Source organism: Protopterus annectens, chromosome 2.part2 (genome assembly GCF_019279795.1).
Source record: "Protopterus annectens isolate FY-2018-M chromosome 2.part2, PAN1.0, whole genome shotgun sequence".
NCBI classification, from domain to species: domain Eukaryota; kingdom Metazoa; phylum Chordata; order Ceratodontiformes; family Protopteridae; genus Protopterus; species Protopterus annectens.
In genome coordinates this window covers 745403663-745422837 of record NC_056730.1, presented here as the reverse complement: position 1 = coordinate 745422837, position 19175 = coordinate 745403663, and positions in this window count along the sequence as shown.

Here is a 19175-nt window from a genome sequence, read left to right as displayed (position 1 = left end):
TATAGGCATTAGCGTAATTAGTCTTTTTTTACTTGTTTGCATTTTGTTGGGGGGGGGCAAATGTGATTGTTGATTGTGCTAACATGGTGTGGAAGAATGGAAGAGAAGAAAAATGGGTGTGGGAGAGGGCTGTTCAATGAGTGGAATGGGTGTGGGGAGGGCTATTTAATGATTGGATCTTAGTATGAGGGTAGTGGCTGAGCATAGTTTAAATGTAGGAGTAGTGGGGGGCGGATGGAAATTGGGAGCAGGGAGGGGAGCAGAGTGTGCCAGAGGGCAAGCGGAGCAGGGCTAATACTGATTCCAAGTATTTCCCTGGGCTTAAGGTATGTTAAGGTACCATTTGGGCTGTACTTAGATTTGTTTAATTTTACACCAAATTTTTAGGCTATTTTTAATCTATAGGTTATACACTTGCAGGATAAATTAATAGCTGCAGGGTATAATTTTCTGGGCTATGTGAGGGAGTGCAGGGTGAAATTACTGTTGTAGCAGTTTAACCTGTTTGAGGGAAAATGGGGGTGGGGAAGAGAGAAGGCAGTAGGAGTGGTTAGAAGGGGACCTTGATTGACTCAAGACACCACAGCAGAGGTAAGTTTAATGTAAGGGCCTAAAACCTGCACTCAGCACTTAATATTATTTATGTTTAGCAGGAAAGGCAGACCAATAGTATATACTTTTGAGGATTTTACAACGGTTACTTGTTCAATGTCAGACAAGTAAAACTTTGATACAGGAAATCTATGTTTGTGTTGAAATCCAGAAAGGTACAAAGTATACCTGTAAAAATTAGGGTCAGAGACACTAATATAAGAGTCAGTGTACTTTAGTCACAGGGGAAGTAGGTAAACACTCAAGTAGAAAAGAGCCCTATGGCTGACCAAAATAGTGACTCGCTTGGTTAACACAAACCTACACTGTTTAATAGCTGGGAGAAAAACAGTTTTTGTTGAGAGAGTGGTAGCCAAATTGCAATCCTGTAGACATTGTTATGTAGCAGCTGCAGTATGCTAGTGGATGTAACTAGGAAAAGAGAGAAGTAGAGATTCTAGGGTAAGCAATAAGGCAGCAACAGGCAGTTATTTTAAAACAGTACATTGAGAAAGGTTTTGGGGGGGTAAAGTAGCACACTTCAGAGTGGACTAGAATGTATAGCCAAGAAACCTTAGCAAGAGAGCAATGCAGTAAATAAACACTTGCCAGATTTTATAGATATACCAGAAAAACTAAATTAATCATTCACAATTGTACAATAGGAAAGTTGTCAGTACAAGCAATTCAGGTATACCTAGCACAAGTTATTCGGGTCATAAAAAACACTTATTCAATGTGTGTGAGCAATTTAAACATTAAAAACATATGCAGCAAGTAGTAGCTCTGATTATAACTTTCTCAAGGTACAGGTTCAGTTTAAACACAAATATTACCACAGAAATTCAGTTAAGTCACTAGCTACTTATAGAGCTTCTGCAACAAAACTTGAGCAGGCTGTGCAGTATCAGAATATAGCATCAGGTCATTCATTTACAAAGAAAAACAGTAAAAAAATCCATACAATGAAGATACTTACATGCTAAGTCACATCAGGTCAGCCAAGGGGGGAAAAGAAAGGGAAATCCTAAGCCCCTAGATATGAAAATGATGCCTGCACTAAGTTGTAACAGTTTACCCTGTCTGAGGAAAAATGGGGGTGGGGGAGGAAAGAAGGCAGTAGGAGTGGTTAGAGGGGGACTTTAATTGACTCAAGATACCACAGCAGAGGTAAGTTTAATGTAAGGGCCTAAAACCTGCACTCAGCAGTTAATGCTCTGTAGTTTGCTGTTTTTCAGCTTTCGTTATTATGGAGTTTTGGCATTATATATGTATATATATATATATGTGTATATATATATATATATATATATATATATATATATATATATGTGTGTGTGTGTATATATGTATATATATATATATATATATATATATATATATATATATATATATCGCCAGTTCTCTCATAGTTGCTTAAACGAAACAGCTTGAGTTAGTAGATGCTTCTGTGCTGCTTCTCACTCTATATGGGAGTGATTTCATAATGTTGAAAGTGTGTGGTGTTTTTCTACAGTCTCTAGGCTCACAGTCTCAATGAGAAAAAGCAACATAGATTTTTTTTTCTGTATTACTGATCACTCTTTCTCCAAGCTGAATTGCCGCTTGAGTGATAATAATAAATTAAGAGGGGTGCAAACATTAAAGCCACCTACAAAGGGGTACAGTGGGTAAACCCCTCTGCAAAATACAGCTCAGCAAGCTTCTGTCTGGTGCCCTGCTGAGTTCTACAGCAGCAGAGAGACAAAAGAGAGACTTTGGAGTGATTAAGTATCATTTTTCTGCATGTTCTTGCTGCCTTTAGCTAATTCCGCCTAAAACGCCGATTTTCTAAAGTTTCTGTGATTTATAAAGCTTGTTTCAGCTACATATTGTACTTATTTTGCTGTCTGCACTTTAACAAAGTCGTTTTTGTGTTTAAATTACCTGTTTAACTGTTGTAGGCTACACACTCAAGTGTGATAGCCATTTCTGTGTATGTAAAGTGTTTTTTTGATTGTATCTGCTTTATTTTCTGAAAAAAACAAAAACAAAATACTTGTTTTCCCGTCTTTCTAAGCTATTATAGTCCAGTTTTCAGGTTAGTGCTGAATTCAGGAGTGTGTTACAAGTTTCTGTGTTTGCCCATACCTTACTTGGATAGAAGGAAGTTTCTCTGTTCACTGTGAGAGAGGGAGCTTTGAGCAGCCTATCTGTCCCTGCAGGAGTGGTTTCAGCCCAGAAATTTGTAGTTTATTGGTCATTTTGGGCTAATTTCTATCTCTTTCATTTCCCTGCTATAAAACTCGCATTTGCAAGGGTTTTGTGCTTGTATACAGCTCAGCAAGCTCCTGCCTGGTGCCCTGCAGAGTTCTACAGCAGCAGAGAGACAAAAGAGAGACCTTGGAGTGATTAAGTATCACTTTTCTGCATTTTCTTGCTGCCTTTAGCTAATTCCGCCTAAAACGCCGATTTTCTAGAGTTTCTGTGATTTAAAATGCTTATTTCAGCTACAACACCCTGGATCAACTGGTCAACACCCCCACCAAAGGTGACAACATATTGGACCTGGTCATCACCAACATGGGGGACCAGTGTTCCACTCTGGAGGCCAACCCCTCGCTAGTTAGATCTGACCATAAACTAATCACTCTGGATATCTACATTCCGTCACCACCCCCGGGTCAAAGCAACCACCGTGAAAAACTTTTCCAAAGCAAACTTTACATTACTGAAGACCGAAGTGGGAAGTTTCAAAGCCCCCATGCTAAAAAGTAATGCTGTCCAAGCTGCAAAATCCTTTACTAATGCACTCTACGGGCACCTACAAGAATGCATGGATCGTGCTATCAAAACAAAATCAAGTCTCACTCCTCCAAGAAAAGGAAACCAGTCTGGTGGACCTCTGCCATAAACAAGCTATACAATAGAAGGAGGAAACTAGTGCAGAAAAGAGTAAAATCCCAAGAAGGGAAGACATCCCTGATCAGTATCAGCAAGAAACTACATTCCCTCATAAAATCATCCAAGGCTAGCTTCGAAAGAAAAATTGCCATGGACTCCAAAGATAACCACAAGGCATTCTTTAGCTATGTCAAGAATCTAAGTGTCAATTCTCAGATATGCTCAGAGTTAGTGCAGAATGGCACAAAATACACTGAACTGACCGATATAGCCAACATCCTGGTAGACAGGTACAGTGCAAACTTCACCCCTCTCTCACCCCCAGTACGGCCCATAACTATACCAGAAGAATGTAGTACCCCTGAAATAACACACACTCAGGTTAAAACAGCCCTCTCCAAAGCCAAAAACACAGCATCAATGGGACCGGATGGGGTCCCAGGCTGCGTCCTACACAAGCTCAAAGATGAACTAACCCCTCACCTAAACACAGTGTTTAAACTCAGCCTCTCCACAGGCTACTTGCCCACAGAGTGGCGCACAGCAACAGTTATTCCGCTCCACAAAGGTGGAGCCACAATGGATCCCAGGAACTATCGCCCTATAAGCCTGACTAGCTTGGTCTGCAAAGCTATGGAGCACATTATAATGGATCTCATTAACAGAAACAATGGGAACCTCCAAATACTGGACCCTACCCAGTTCAGCTTTGTTAAGGGCAGATCATGCCTCCTAAACCTGGTGGACTTCTTTGAGACAGTTACCAAGGCTATAGACAAGGGAAAGGTGGTCCACACAGTCTACCTAGACCTTGCAAAGGCCTTTGACACCATTCCCCACTCAGGTATTACAGACAAGCTCACCAGCCTGAAAATAAACCCCTACATCACGAGATGGGTTGCCAACTGGCTCACGGACAGAACCCACATGGTAAGAGTTGCAGGAGCTAGGTCTGACTCTAAACCGGTTACAAGTGGCATTCCCCAGGGCTCAGTCCTAGGACCCCTCCTGTTCGGCATATACTTCTCAGAGGTACAGGGAAGCACAGGAGGACTATGGCTCACCAAGTTTGCAGACGACTGCAAACTAGGGGCTATAACTGACTCTTCGGCTGACAGAGACATTCTCCAAAAGGGTCTCACTGAGACAGATACCTGGTGTCAGAACCATGGCCTCAAGCTAAATTTTATTTATTTATTTATTTTATTTTATTTATTTTACATTTGTTAACCGGGGGTGTCTGACTGAGCCGAAAAGGCCCTTTTTCAGCAGAGGCCCAGGGAGAAAAGCTCCACAAAGAAAAATTACAGACACATTTAGTTATTTAGACATGATCAGTATACACATAAATTACAGGAGACATGTTTTTACAGTGGTATGCAGCACATAAACAGTTACAGTGGAAAGAACAAACAAAAAAATATTCATTTTAAAAATAAAGGTAATTAATACATTTGTGGTGAACAGCTGAAATTTGGAACATAGGTAGAATACATACATAGTACACAGGTACAGTACATACATTGTAGATTAGCCAGTGTTTGTGAGTAAGATTGAAAACTATTATCAAGTGCTCTAGATTTTGTATGTATATGTTATCTGCTTTCACTAGCCTGGGGAGCAATCATGGCACTGCCAACTTTCCTTGAGATGTTGCCTGATGAGGTCTTTAAAGGAGGCTTTGGATGATGTGTTTTGAATGCTTGTAGGGACAGAGTTCCATTTTTTAGCCACTGAACTACTATATAGTGCATCCCCAAAGCTATTGTAGCTGTTGGTGACTTCTAGTAGTAGTTTGCTTGATGATCTAAGAGGCCTTTTGGCTGAGTAATGTTGTACTAGGTTTTTGAGGGCAGGAAACTTATTGGGGAGGTAATAGATAGAATGACAGAGGCAGAGCTGATTGTAGGTTAGGAGGTTGGGCAGTTCAAGCCAGTGGAGCTGTCTCAAAGCAGTACAGTGATGAGTTCTATATGAGCAATTTGCAGCAAAGCGGGCAATTCTGTTATAGCAGGCTTCCATTTTGCTTAGTTCAGTTTTGTTGAGATTAGTCAGAATGGGAGATGCATAGAGAAGGGTGGATAGACGTTGAGAGCGAGCAATGGCTGATCTTGTGTTGTTGGTACGAAATGGTTTGATACGGTAGAGCGACCCCAGTATGGCATGTACTTTTTTAATAGTTAAGTTGAGATGACTATCAAATTTTAGGTGGGAGTCTATGGTTATTCCCAATAGCTTAGCCTGTGCCACTGGAGCAATTGGAGTAGCATTAGTGGAGTAGATAGTGAATTGACTGTTAGTGTTTTTGTTAGAACTGGTTATAATCATAAGCTGAGTTTTCTTTGGAATGAGGATAAATTGGGCTTTGGTAAGGTAGTTTTCAATGTTAGAGAATGCTAGTTGAGTTGTTTGCAGGAGGGTGGGAATGTTTTGTGCAGCACAGATTAAGGTAGTGTCATCTGCATACTGAATTATAGATGCATGCTGTGTGGAGGTATGGAGGTCATTTGTGAAGACTGTGAACAGTAGCGTTTCTAAGATAGAACCCTGTGGGACTCCTATAGTTATGGGCAGCTGAGGAGAGAGAGAATTTTCCCATTTCACAGCTTGGTACCTGTCAGTTAAGTAGCTTTGGAACCAGGTAAGAGTGGAATTTGATAGATAATATTGGTTTAGTTTGTTTAGCAGGATTTGGTGTGAGACTGTGTCAAATGCTTTGGAAATATTCAAAAAAAGAGTTGACACTTGTAGGCCTTCATTTTTGAGATGGTTTATTGTGTCTGTGAAGCAGAGGAGAGCTGAAGTGGTACTATGGGCAGGTCTGAAACCATGCTGAGTAGGTGACAGGATGTTGCTGTCTAGGAGATAGTTTAACATCTGGGTATGGATGCATTTTTCTAGGATTTTGGCCAGGGGGGAGAGTAAAGCAATGAGTCTGTAGTTATTAAGTTCAGTGGAGGTCCCGCCTTTATGTATGGGTGTAACATAGGATATTTTCCAGAGTTTGGGCACATAGTTTTCAACAATTGATCTGTTTATGAGAGTGGAGACTGGGATATCAATAGCATCTGCTGTGAGTTTCAAGAAATAGCTGGGGAGTAGGTCGGCTGCTGTTGATGAGGTTTTTAGTTTGGAGAGCATGCTTTTGATTGAAGTGGTGGAAACTGTTTTGAGGGTAAAGCTTGTATTAGTGTTATTTGTGTTGGGGGGGGATAGTGAGGAAGAACTGTCCTGTGATACTAAGGATAGAATTGAGTTCACAAAGTGGGAGTTGAATTGTGTTTCTTTGGGAACTTTAGTGTCAGGGTTGGTTGGCTTGGGGGTAGCCTTTTGGGTGGATTTTAGTAGCTGGTTTACATTTTTCCAAAATGTTTGTGGGTTGTGTTGGTATTTAGTTTGTAATGTTGTGTAGTAGGATTTTTTGTCCAGCCTAATGCATTTTGTTGCACAGTTGCGCAGTTCTTGGTACTTATTTAGGCTTTGTGTTTCTTTGTTTTTTTGATAGTAAAGCCAGGCAGTGTCTCTGGACTTGAGGATTTGTTTGGCTTCTTTACTGAGCCAGGGGTTTGTAGAGGTTCTAACCTTGATTTTGCACAATGGAGCGACAGTGTCTAGGTGTTGTAGAAATGTTTTTTTGAAATATGCTACAGCCTGGTCAAGTGGGAGGGTTTTTAGGGGGTCCAGTCACAGTTACAGAGTAAAGTGTTGAGGACCTCAGGAGAGAATTTTTTTGTGTTTCTAGTGGATATATAGTTAGTGGTTTTGCATATGCTTGTTCTACTACGTATAAAGTATATTATGTTGTAGTCACTTAAGGTGTCTGGGAGACTGCCTGTGTAAGGGTACAATGTGGGGTTGTTAGTTAGGACCCAGTCAAGGATGGATTCCCTTTTAGATTTTTTATCACATCTAGTTGGAATTTGGGCTAGCTGCTGGTAGCCATGGAGATTTATTACATTACTTGGTGGTTCTGATATACAGGTAAACTGATCTAGGTTGAAGTCCCCCAGAATAAGGGTTTCTTGTGAGTATGTGGAAGAACACCAGGATAAGAAGTCTTCAAGGCTAGCAGGTGTATTACCAGGTGGAATATAAATCACAATTGTGGTGATGACCTTTTTAGGGTTAAGTTGAATTTGTGAGATAAGTATGTCCCAATTATTGGGGGAGGGGTAGGAGTTTGTTAATTGACGGACAGTTAAGTTTGACTTGTACAGTAAGGCAGTTCCACCCCCTTTACAAAGTGGTCTGTCTTGTCTAATGATATTGCAGCCGGTAGGGAGAACTTCTGAGTTAGCTATGTTTTTATTTAGCCAGGTTTCTGTTAAAGCAACTATGTCTGGGGAGTAGTGTGCTATTGTGGCCTGGAGTTCAGGTATTTTATTTTTGATACTTCTAATATTAATATTTAGCAGTAAAAGATGGTTGGTTTTGCTGCTGTTGTTGATTTGCCCAGGGATGAAGAAAGTGGGGATGTTATGTTCTGACATTTGTGTTGGAGCAGTTTGAGTTGGACAGGATGGATTTGGGCCTGGGTTGGGGTGGATATCCCCACTTATGGTGAGCCTGGAGTTAAAATGGTTATACAGATGTTGGAGTTTGGCGAGGAGTGTGAGAAAGTATTGTGTTTTTTTGGAGTAGGAATGAGAGCATATATGTTTAGTCCTGAATTGGTCCGTTAGGGCCAAAAAGTGCATAGTCATCCCCTTTGGAAAAAACAAAGTACCCACAAACTACCACATGGGTGGTAGTCCCCTAAATACGGAAGACGTAATAAGGGATCTGGGGACCCAAGTAGATAGTAACCTCTCCTTTTAAAATCACATTGCCAAAGTGGTTAGAAAATCCTTCTATGTGGCCCACCTAATCACAAAAGGGTTTGCATCCAGATCGAAAGAGGTCATTGGGCCCCTCTACGCATCACTCATCAGACCCATCATAAAGTACAATGCCCCATTTGGGATGTACCTTACAAGACACCTGCAGCAATTGGAAAGACCACAGAAGTTCCTCACCAAGAGGATCACTGGCCTCAAGCAGATGCCCTATGCAGCTCGACTGAAGAAACTCCAGCTGTACTCGGTTGCATACCACCTACTTAGAGGTGATCTCTGCCTGACATACAAGGCCTTGTCCAACCCAGAATTGATGGACATACTCCACATAAAGAAAACCTTATCCTCTTGAGCCACACGCTCCAGGGATCTAAACCTCACCACAACAATAAATAGGATGTGGTGGAGGGATAGATTCCTGTCCCAGAGACTTCCCATGCTTTGGAACAAGATCCCAATCTACATTAGGCAGAGCTCCTCGCTAATCCTCTTCAAGAAAAACATTGACGAGTGGATGGGAAACAGAAAGTTTACCCCAGGGATCACTTCAATGGCTCTGCTGGACAGAGGCACAGGGAACTAATCTAAGGGGGTGGCGAAAGCCAACACATTCCAGCTAGGCTTACAAATGCCTTCGGGCAGATAGCCTAGTAACTACCTATGAACCTAAAATTACTTTATCTTTCTAATTTTGCTTTTTGTGCATTTCCTTGAGACCTGCACATCTGGAAGCACGTGTGCCTTAAGCATATTTCTACTTAGGCTGTCATTGTCAAGTACTTTTTGCTGGAAATTGTGTTTTGAGGCATATAGCCTCAAGCAGCTGTGGTGAGTTCTTATACACATCTGTATGTTTTTGTGTGTGTGTGTGTGTGTGTGTGTGTGTGTGTGTGTGTGTGTGTGTGTGTGTGTGTGTGTGTGTGTGTGTGTGTGCACATTAATATTGTCTTAAATTAATAAATGCTGGTTTGTTGCTAAACTATGTGCACTTTATTTTGATAAATTCAACAAATACTCTTGTTACGAGAAGTACATTTGGTTAATCTATTCTTTTATACAGCTTGTATACTGCTGTTTTGCATATGATGAAAAGTATTTCTCTATTCGTTGGTTCATATGCATATTCTATTAGATGTAGTAACTTTGTGTACCACTCATTAACGCCCCACTATTTTGGAAGTACTCACATTGTATCAACATTTTTTTGTTCACACATTAATTTTGATTTGCAAAATTTGCTTCCGCAACACTTATTAAGCTGTTTTTTGTGACATTGAAACCCTCTTTCTAATTATTCTCTTTTGTCAGACATAAAGTACTCATGCCACAAGCTTTTATGTTTCCCAACATGAGGTTTCCTCTGCCTAAATGATCATCTATATTTCTGTCTCATCTATTTTCCTACTTTTAATGACTTGTATCTACAGATGTCAAATTTCGCATATAAACATGGTTTGCATTCAGTGCCATTAAGTTATACCTAAACTGAGATACAGGAACAAAATGTGCCACTGATTAAAAGATATGCCAGGCTAGAGAGGTTCCATGTTTTTGCTGATGTTTTTACTATAAAGAAGGGAATACCCCAGCTACTGTGTGCCCATGGCACAATTATGCATGCAGTCTAGCATCGGCATGCATTAGTATTTGGTGACCACATTACTCAGGAAGAGTAACAGTCTGTCTGGTACTGCTTTTTCTGCTTTAGAAACTTCCTCATATTAGAATTCTAACCTTTGTTATATCAATTCTCTTGTCTCATTATCTGGAAATTTTATTGCTGCATAGGTCTCACAGGTAGGTGACCAAACTCTCACAAACTATGAGGGGGAAATACTACAATGAACAGAAATGCAACTTAATGCATTAAAGTCAAACTGCTTGATTCATTCAGTAAAGCTTATCAATATGATTGCCTCAAATATATGCAAATGGAGAAAAATGTTAATATGGTTTGTTTTCTTTTCTGTTAAAATATGTTTACTTATGCCTTAAGTGATAATTTACTAAAAGTGTTCAAAAAGGTTTACTATCAAAAGCTTGAAATGCAGTTGATTGAACGTAAGTTGATGAAAGGTACCGTTATGAAGATGCACAATGCCAAAATAGAATACTACAAACTCATAATAATGAAAGTAAGGCATGATTCATTATTATGAGTTCGGCATTGTGGATGAAGATTGTGGTACACTGTAGTGAGATCTCGGAGTTGGTATATATAATTTGTAGGGGGTGTGGAGGGCTTGTCCCCCTGCAAAACAGTAAAAACCTGTGCTGTAGAAGTGAAAATCTCATGGCACATTAAACTGCATATCCTGAGTGTCAGATGCCACATTCTGCTATGTCAAATAACGTCAACTGTGGATGTCAGATAAAGGATATTTGGCATGGTGATGTAAAAACATTTTTTGTTTTCAACATTATATTTCATTGTGTTGAACAAACAATGAAGTGCATTTCAAGCTTCTGATAGTAAACTGCTTAAAAATATAAATAAATAACTACAATCCAAGTAATAATATTTTTATTTTACTGTTGCCTAAGCATCTACCCTTAGTCGCTGCAAAGTTTTTATCATTCAATCATTCAGATGAATTTGGAACTTGCAATGACTCCAGAAAGAATCCAAACTAAAAAGTGCACCTGAAATTTAACAACTCATAGTGCAAAAACTAGATATGTCTTAATGATTTTAAACAATGCTAATGACAGTGACCAACTATAAATACTTTAAACTAAAAAATGTCTTTTGTCTGTAATGGATTTACTGTGGGAATAGTAAGGTTGGAGGTGCATGACTAAAGATTACTACAGAATGCAAGCTGAAAGAAGACGGATGTGCACACCTACCATACCTATTTTTTTCTCGCCAAGTAATCATCTCTTACTCAAAAGGAAACTAACATGCCTGGATGGCTGAACCTTTTCTACAATCAGTGATGTTGATGCCAGTTTCATTGGACATCGTCTCCATTTATCTAAAAGAAATAGGGCATGAATGCGTTCTACAAAGGGAGAAATACTGAAATATATTGTGCAGCCCTAAGTCTTTGTTTCACTCTGAATGAGTATTTATGCCTTTTTTCAACATCTTTTAAAATATTGTATCATGAATTAGCAGCAATTCTGGGATTTAAAAAAAAAATAAATAAATATTTTGGGTGTAAAATTGTTAGGAAAGTCAGGCAATGCAGATAATCAGAATATGGGTTTCCTCGAGTTCACATCTGGGCCAGGAGAGGCAAAGGAAAAGATCTCTGCTTCTCCACTTAATACTGCTAACATGTATAGACCTGATTAGACTTCAAACTGTTTCTTTTGGACACTGGAAATAAGAGAACACAAAGGATAAGACAGACTGAAATCAATTTAGAAAAATGATAACAGTTTATATCTTTTTATGTTTAATGAATGAAGAGAAAATGTGATACATTATACATATTTTATATGTAAGATGTTACAATCAACATTGTATCATTTTAAATATTTAAGATGTACTGAAGCTTACATCCATGACAAAAAACACTAACAACAGATGAAACAGCAGTAAAAACAGAACAAATTATATTAGATATGTAGTTCTTTGCAGCATTAGATAAATGTGCCACTAGCATCCGATTTATAGAATTCATGGAATCTGAATTATGTCATATATTTCCAAGTACTGGGTAATTAATTAAATGATATATTACATACAGACTGGGAAGCAATACCATATTGTACACACTATTAAGAAGTAATTAAATGCATTTGCTTACATTATAAATCAGAAACTAAGACACTATCTTCCAAGTGCTTTATCCAAGAAGACAGTACAGCGAAATGCATATGCTCCTTCTCTATTGATCACCAGGCACTACTCTTTATACATTGTACACGTGATCTGCCTCCAGTTATGAATAAATATCAACTTTTTAATTAGTAAGGCAATGGGTAAGGAATCAATAAAGTAGTGTAAAACCTGAAGCTTCACAAACCTGTAGAATTAAAAGTTGCAAAAAATATACTTTTACTTTTAGGACAAGTTTATGAAAGCTTTGTCAGGGCTAACAAACTGGCAGTATAAACATTGTCTTTAGGTGACTTGATCAGCTTGACTAATGTTGATGTGACACCCTGATGCCATGTAAAAATATGAAAATGGGGGTTGACAATGATGTCAAAGACAAGTACATGAGATATAACAAATTAACGTCTGCTCTATTATCCTCGTACTAAACATTTCGAGAGTAGTACTGCATTATGAGATATGAAAAGGGAAAAAGACTTAAATTCCTTCCAGCATTTAATTATTGGGACAGAAGAACAATAAAACAACATAACTTTAATTTTCCATTTGAGCACTTACTATGAATGGAAGTTCAGGATGTTATGAAGTCAGTCTGACTAACAGCAATCCTTAGATATTTAGCAAGCCTTGATTAATTTCAGAGTACAATCAGCATAAACAACAAACAAAAGATGGGATATGTCCACCTGGGGGTGAGGCATAACGAAATTAACCAACAACTTCTTTAGAATACCATACATTAAAAACTTACCACTGATGTTATTATTCATGGTGAGGTTTAGCCATGTTCCCTTCTGCAGAACGAAAGAAATGTACTCTGTGCTCCAAAATAACATATGCTTTCTGTGATGTATCTCCTCTTAATACAGTGGGCAAATAATAAATCTATCTAAGGAAAGGAGCTGCAGAACATCATAAAGGTTATTAGTATTCCCTTTTACAGAGCTCTACCATAATTCCTAAGATTATAAAATGCAATAAATGCTGCAAATATGCACAACAAGACAGCAAGTAGCTTAGAAATTAATTCCATACATGTGACCACTATAAACTCTGGGAAGTTTTAATGAAGGAAAGAAACCACATGATAGGAGAAAAAGAATCCCCTAAAATTTCAGATGTTACCAGGATACCTCATACACCTAGTTCATACATTTAGAACACTATCTGACAGCAATAAAGAAACAGAATTATGGGGAGCAACATAAAAAAGCAATCTGAAATACAAAATGTTACAACCACTGCCTCCAGCAAGTGGTTGCAGTGTTATACCAGACCATTATTTGCATGGCTTTCTGTGTCATGCTACAGTAATATGGAACAGATAATGTGATAGAATATATGAGACAGAATGAGTGGTTTGTTGTTTAATTATCTCAGCTCTGTCTAAGGAAGCTAAACAAACTTGATTGTGAAATTTTAGGTAGACTGTCTACTTTAACCAAGACTGTCTCTTAACTCTCTACAGTGTATTTACTTAACTGTATCCCAGGGCATTCAGTGCTTATGTTAACCCTTTCAAAAGGGTGATTCACTCTAAAACTATTTAAAAGAGCCTTCCATATGTAAATCCTGATTTTTGGAGAGGATTAAGGCTATATCCAGAAAGTTTACCATATAATTTTTATTATTGTTTTTAAACTTTAAGCAGAGAAGCAAGAATTCTGAATGCTATTTGAATGAAGTGTACATCCATTGAATAAGGTTATTTTAACACATTTAGCCTGCCTGGATCTGCTTCATAAACTTGGGACCTGGTATTCATAATCACAGTGGACAGATGTGTGCAAGTACTGCACACTCTGTTAAGACCACCATGATTTTGGATTACTGTGTACAACAACAGTATAATAAAAGTTGCATGTCATTTTGAATTGCCCAGAGAAGCACCAAGTACAGTATGTCCTATGGAATCCAGAATGTGCAAAAGTGTTGTAAGCTTTATGAAATGGTTGAAATTGGTGTGAGGATTTGCACAGATTACTGTGCTAGGGGTACTGTTCATGTGTAATGGACACTGTATATTGTCTTGCCCTGTTGCATATTTATTGAGTGGCTGATGGACTGATTGATTACACGTTGTTAATTAGGTAGGTGGGCTATAAAGATGACCCCCTTTCAGACACAATCTGGGATCAAGATGAGCAACAGTAAAGTTATAAGACAAATCCATAATTGTAAGATAACAGAATTTAAAGACAGTTATAAGAAAATAGAATTTTAAAGCAACAACTACCCTACCATTAACTGGGAAAACTACTAATGTACCAACTCTTTTGCTCAACGTTTTCTGGAAATCATCAATTCCAACGCCTTGAATCAACTTATCCACACCACCACCAGGGGCAGCAATATCCTAGACCTGGTCATCACCAACATGGGTGACCGGTGTTCCACACCAGAGGTCAACTCCTCGTTGGTCAGATCCAACCACAAGCTAATCACCCCAGACATCCACATCCCGCTCCCATCTCCCATTAGGAAAACAACTGTAAAAATTTTCTCCAAAGCCAACTTCACGCTTCTTAAGACAGAAGTGCCAAACTTCATAACACCCATGCAGATGGACAATAGAGGCATGACTGCTGAATCCTACACAAATGTCCTTTATAAGCACTTACACAAGTGCATGGATCGTGCTATCCCTAACAGAACCAAGATGCTATCCTCCAAAAAAAGGAAGCCAATCTGGTGGTCTTCTGCCATAAACAAACTCTACAACAGAAGAAAGAAACTGTTGCAAAAAAGAGTAAAATCCCACGATTGGAGGAACTCCCTGGTCAACCTCAGTAAGAAGCTGAGATCCCTCATAAAATCCTCCAAAGCTAGTTACGAAAACAAAATTGCCACTGATTCTAAAGACAACCACAAAGCATTCTATAGCTATGTCAAGAATCTCAATGGCAACACTCAGATCTGCTCTGAGTTACAGCACAATGACACTAAATATACAGAACTAAGTGATATTGCCAACATCCTGGCAGATAGGTTCAGTGCTAACTTCCCCCCCCCCTCTCACCCCCTAAAGGGCCCATCTTTATACCGGAAGAATGCAAAGTTCCTGTTATCATGGCTGCACAGGTAAAAACCTCATTCTCCAAAGCCAAGAACACAGCATCCATGGGACCTGACAACATCCCAGGCTGCCTTATACATGAACTACAGAATGAACTGGCACTTCACCTAAGTACCATGTTCAATCATACAATCATAGCCTCACCTCAGGCTTTGTGCCCACTGAAGGGCGCACCGCGACAGTTATCCCACTCCACATGGGGGGGGCCACAACAGACCCCGGGAACTACTGCCTCATTAGCCTGATGAGCCTGATCTGCAAGGCCATGGAACGTATCATCATGAAACTTGTAAACAAAGACATTGGAGATCTCCAAACTCTGGACCCCACACAGTTTGGGTTTGTAAAAGGCAGATCATGTCTCCTAAACCGGATAGACTTCTTTGAAGTAGTCATCAAAGCCATAGATGAGGGTAAGGTGGTTCACACAGCCTATCTAGATCTCGCCAAGGCGTTCACTAGACTAGGTATAAATCCCTATGTCACAAGATGGATTGCCAACTAGCTTACTGAGAGAACCTACACTGTGAAAGTATCAGACTCCAAATCAAACTTCAGTCCTGGGTCCTCTCCTGTTTGGTATCTACTTCTCTGAAGTACAGGCTAACACAGAAGGTCTTTGGCTAACTAAATTCACAGATGACTGCAAACTAGGAGCCATAATCAAAACTCCTAACAATGTGGACATCCTACAAAATAGCCTCACTCAGACAGATGCCTGGTGTCAAAGCCATGGTCTCAAGCTCAATGCCAAAAAGTGCAATGTCATCCTGTTTGGTAAAAACTCTGTACCCATGAACTACCACATAGACGGTAGTCTACTTAACACCGAAAGTGTGATAAGAGACCTTGGGACACAGGTGAACAGTAGTCTCTCCTTTGTTAATCACATCACCACAGTGGTCAAGAAATCCTTCTATGTGGCACACCTCATCACAAAAGGTTTCTCATCCAGAAAAAAGGTCATTGTTCCCCTCTACTCATCACTCATTAGACCCATTACAGAGTACAATGCCCCTTTTGGTATGTACCACACAAGACATCTACAACAACTGGAAAGGCCGCAAAAATACCTCACAAAGAGGATTACTGGCCTCAAACAGATGCCTTATGCAGACAGTCTCAAAAAACTCCAGCTTTACTCCGTCGCATATCACCTACTCAGAGGCGATCTCTGCCTATCATACAAAGTTATGTCAAACCCAGAGCTGTTGGACATGCTCCACTTAAAGAAATCCCAATCCCTCCAAGCTACACGCTCTAGGGACCTAAACCTTGTCACCACAATAAACAGAACATGCTGGAGGGATAGATTCCTGTCCCAGAGACTTCCCATACTCTGGAACAGACTACCTATCTATGTCAAACAGAGCTCCTCATTAGCACTCTTCAAGAAAAATCTTGATGATTGGATGGGTAATAGCAAATTCACCCCAGGGATCACTTCTGTGGTGCTGCTTGACAGGGGCACAGGAAAATAATTTTCTTGGGTGGCGAAAGCCAGGGTACCTTTCTGGCTAGGCTTGTATAGGCCCTATGGCCAATAGCCTAGTACCTACCCATGAACATTATATATAGTGGGAAGAACATGTACATGTTGTAGGACAGTATTTACAGTATATATAAGGCTATTTATAGGAGTATAAAGTCTTGCCACTGAAGATTTTCTTGCATGTATTTTGGAGTTGCCAATATGAAGAGATGTATAACTTTATGTATAAAAAAATGAACACATTCTGAAAGCAGTTACATTTGACATCATCTAGAAGGTGGTCTTTCAGCTTTGCTTTGAAAATATCAGGTGTTTTTTGGGTTCTTATTACCATGAGGAGCTGATCCTACATAGCATGAGCAAGTTTTACAAGTACTCTTTCCCCTACAGATTTGAAATGTGGTTAAACAAGGCTATGGCAACATCTTCATGGATATCTTTGACTGTTTAAACTGGTCATTGTCAATATTAATGGGGGGGAACTGGCAGAGAATTATAAGTGCATCAGTATGGATGTGACATGTATAGGTAACAGTGATCGATTTGATTACTGGCTAGTAAGATAAAGCAACACATTTTGTTTTTTGCTATCTGTAATTTTTGAATATTAATAGCAGAATGGAACAATAAGAGTTGAAGGGCATTCTCAACCTTTGATTATGTAGACTGATATGGTTTCAAGGAAAAGGAGATGGGAAATTCAACATGAGCTTTAACCGTTATCAACATGAGGTAGAATGTGGGACTGCATTTTGCTGAAGGGATGCCAGAATCCGTTATTAGTTGTCATGTGGAAAAAGACTGAGGAATGAATTGCTCAACTTCTGAATGGTACCTCAGAGGAAATTTCTGTACATTCTAGCAAATTAATAATCATCCTAAGGTAGGTGGCCTTAGAGAAGCTGATTTCTCTTCTGGTTCCTTTTGTAAGTTCCAGGTATTGTTAGTGCAAGTCGGTTAAGTTTCAATACAGTATTTCCTTGTTTCATTAGTTTAGTTAATTTAGGTGTTACCCATGCACAGACTTGCCCACTAAGTATCATACATATTAGAGGGAATAGTGTATAGTTAGATATAGTTTATTGATAAAGAAGCTTTGTACTATAGTGGAGTTAGTCACTGCATAGAGAGGTAACCAGTCTAAGCTTTTCAGGAGGGTATAACTTTGTTAGTTTTAATCAAAAGTAGCTTTTAAGTGTCCTAAAAAAAATAGCATGAGATTACAGAGCAGTGGTGACTCACTATGGCTATTAAAAAGGACTTGTAGATATTTCTGTTTTACATTCGTTAGTGTAAGGTTAAGCATGGAGTCACTTCCAGTTTGTTTTTTTGGTCTAGTATGACTATTTGATCTAGGTCGAATTGTTGCAGACCCCTATTTAATTGAATGACATTTTCATCTGAGGCATTTATTATCTTACTTCTGTAAAATATCTACTGATGCTAAAACAGTATCCTGTGCAATAAGTAACAGCTGCGAAATTTTTGTGCAATAAATATGTTTCTTTAGGCTAGTGCCTACAGAATTGTGTGCAATAAGAAGTAGCTGTGGAATTCTGGACAATAAATACTCTGTCTCTTTACCTTAGTAAATGTCTGTTGATATGTAAAACAGTAAATATTATATGAATGTCTAAATGTAGTAATGTGAATTGCTGTATATGTTAGATGGTTGCTTACAGAGCCTGGAGTAACGTAATTTCATTCAGCTGCACTTGTGGAGTCTGAATGACAATAAAGTTTACTTTGACTTTGATTTATATTGAATTAATCTAATATAACTCGATTTTTGGGGAATCCAGTGGAGAATATTAAATTAAGTACATTTTTAAATGCTGGAATGGGAAAGGGTGGTGCATATGCAGATAGAGGCAAGGTTCAGGTACATATAGTTGCCTGTAAAGTGACTTGACCCCAGTTAGTTTTTCCTCATCAATTGCACTACCTTTTGTGGTTTCTATGCACTGGCCAGAATAAACCATATGTTATTTACACTGAAAATACCACAGCATGCAATTTTATGTTCCTTTTTTTCTGATGGGCATTTGTAGAAAGCTGTTATGCAACTGACTAATGGGTCCAGTATTTTGCTGAATGCCTTCTGATAATATGTGCCAGTGTTTGGTAAGAAATCTTTTAGAGTGCAAAAGTATGAAATTATGTTATTGTCATTGTATTATTTGTGCTACAAATTGCTTTTTGGTGGCATACATTAGTAGGGAAGATCCCAGTTAGTTTTTCCTCATCAATTGCACTACCTTTTGTGTTTTCTATGCACTGGCCAGAATAGACCATATGTTATTTACACTGAAAATACCACAGCATGCAATTTTATGTTCCTTTTTTTCTGATGGGTATTTGTAGAAAACTGTTATGCAACTGACTAATGGGCCCAGTATTTTGCTGAATGCCATCTGATAATATGTGCCAGTGATTGGTAAGAAATCTTTTAGAGTGCAAAAGTATGAAATTATGTTATTGTTGTTGTATTATTTGTGTTACAAATTG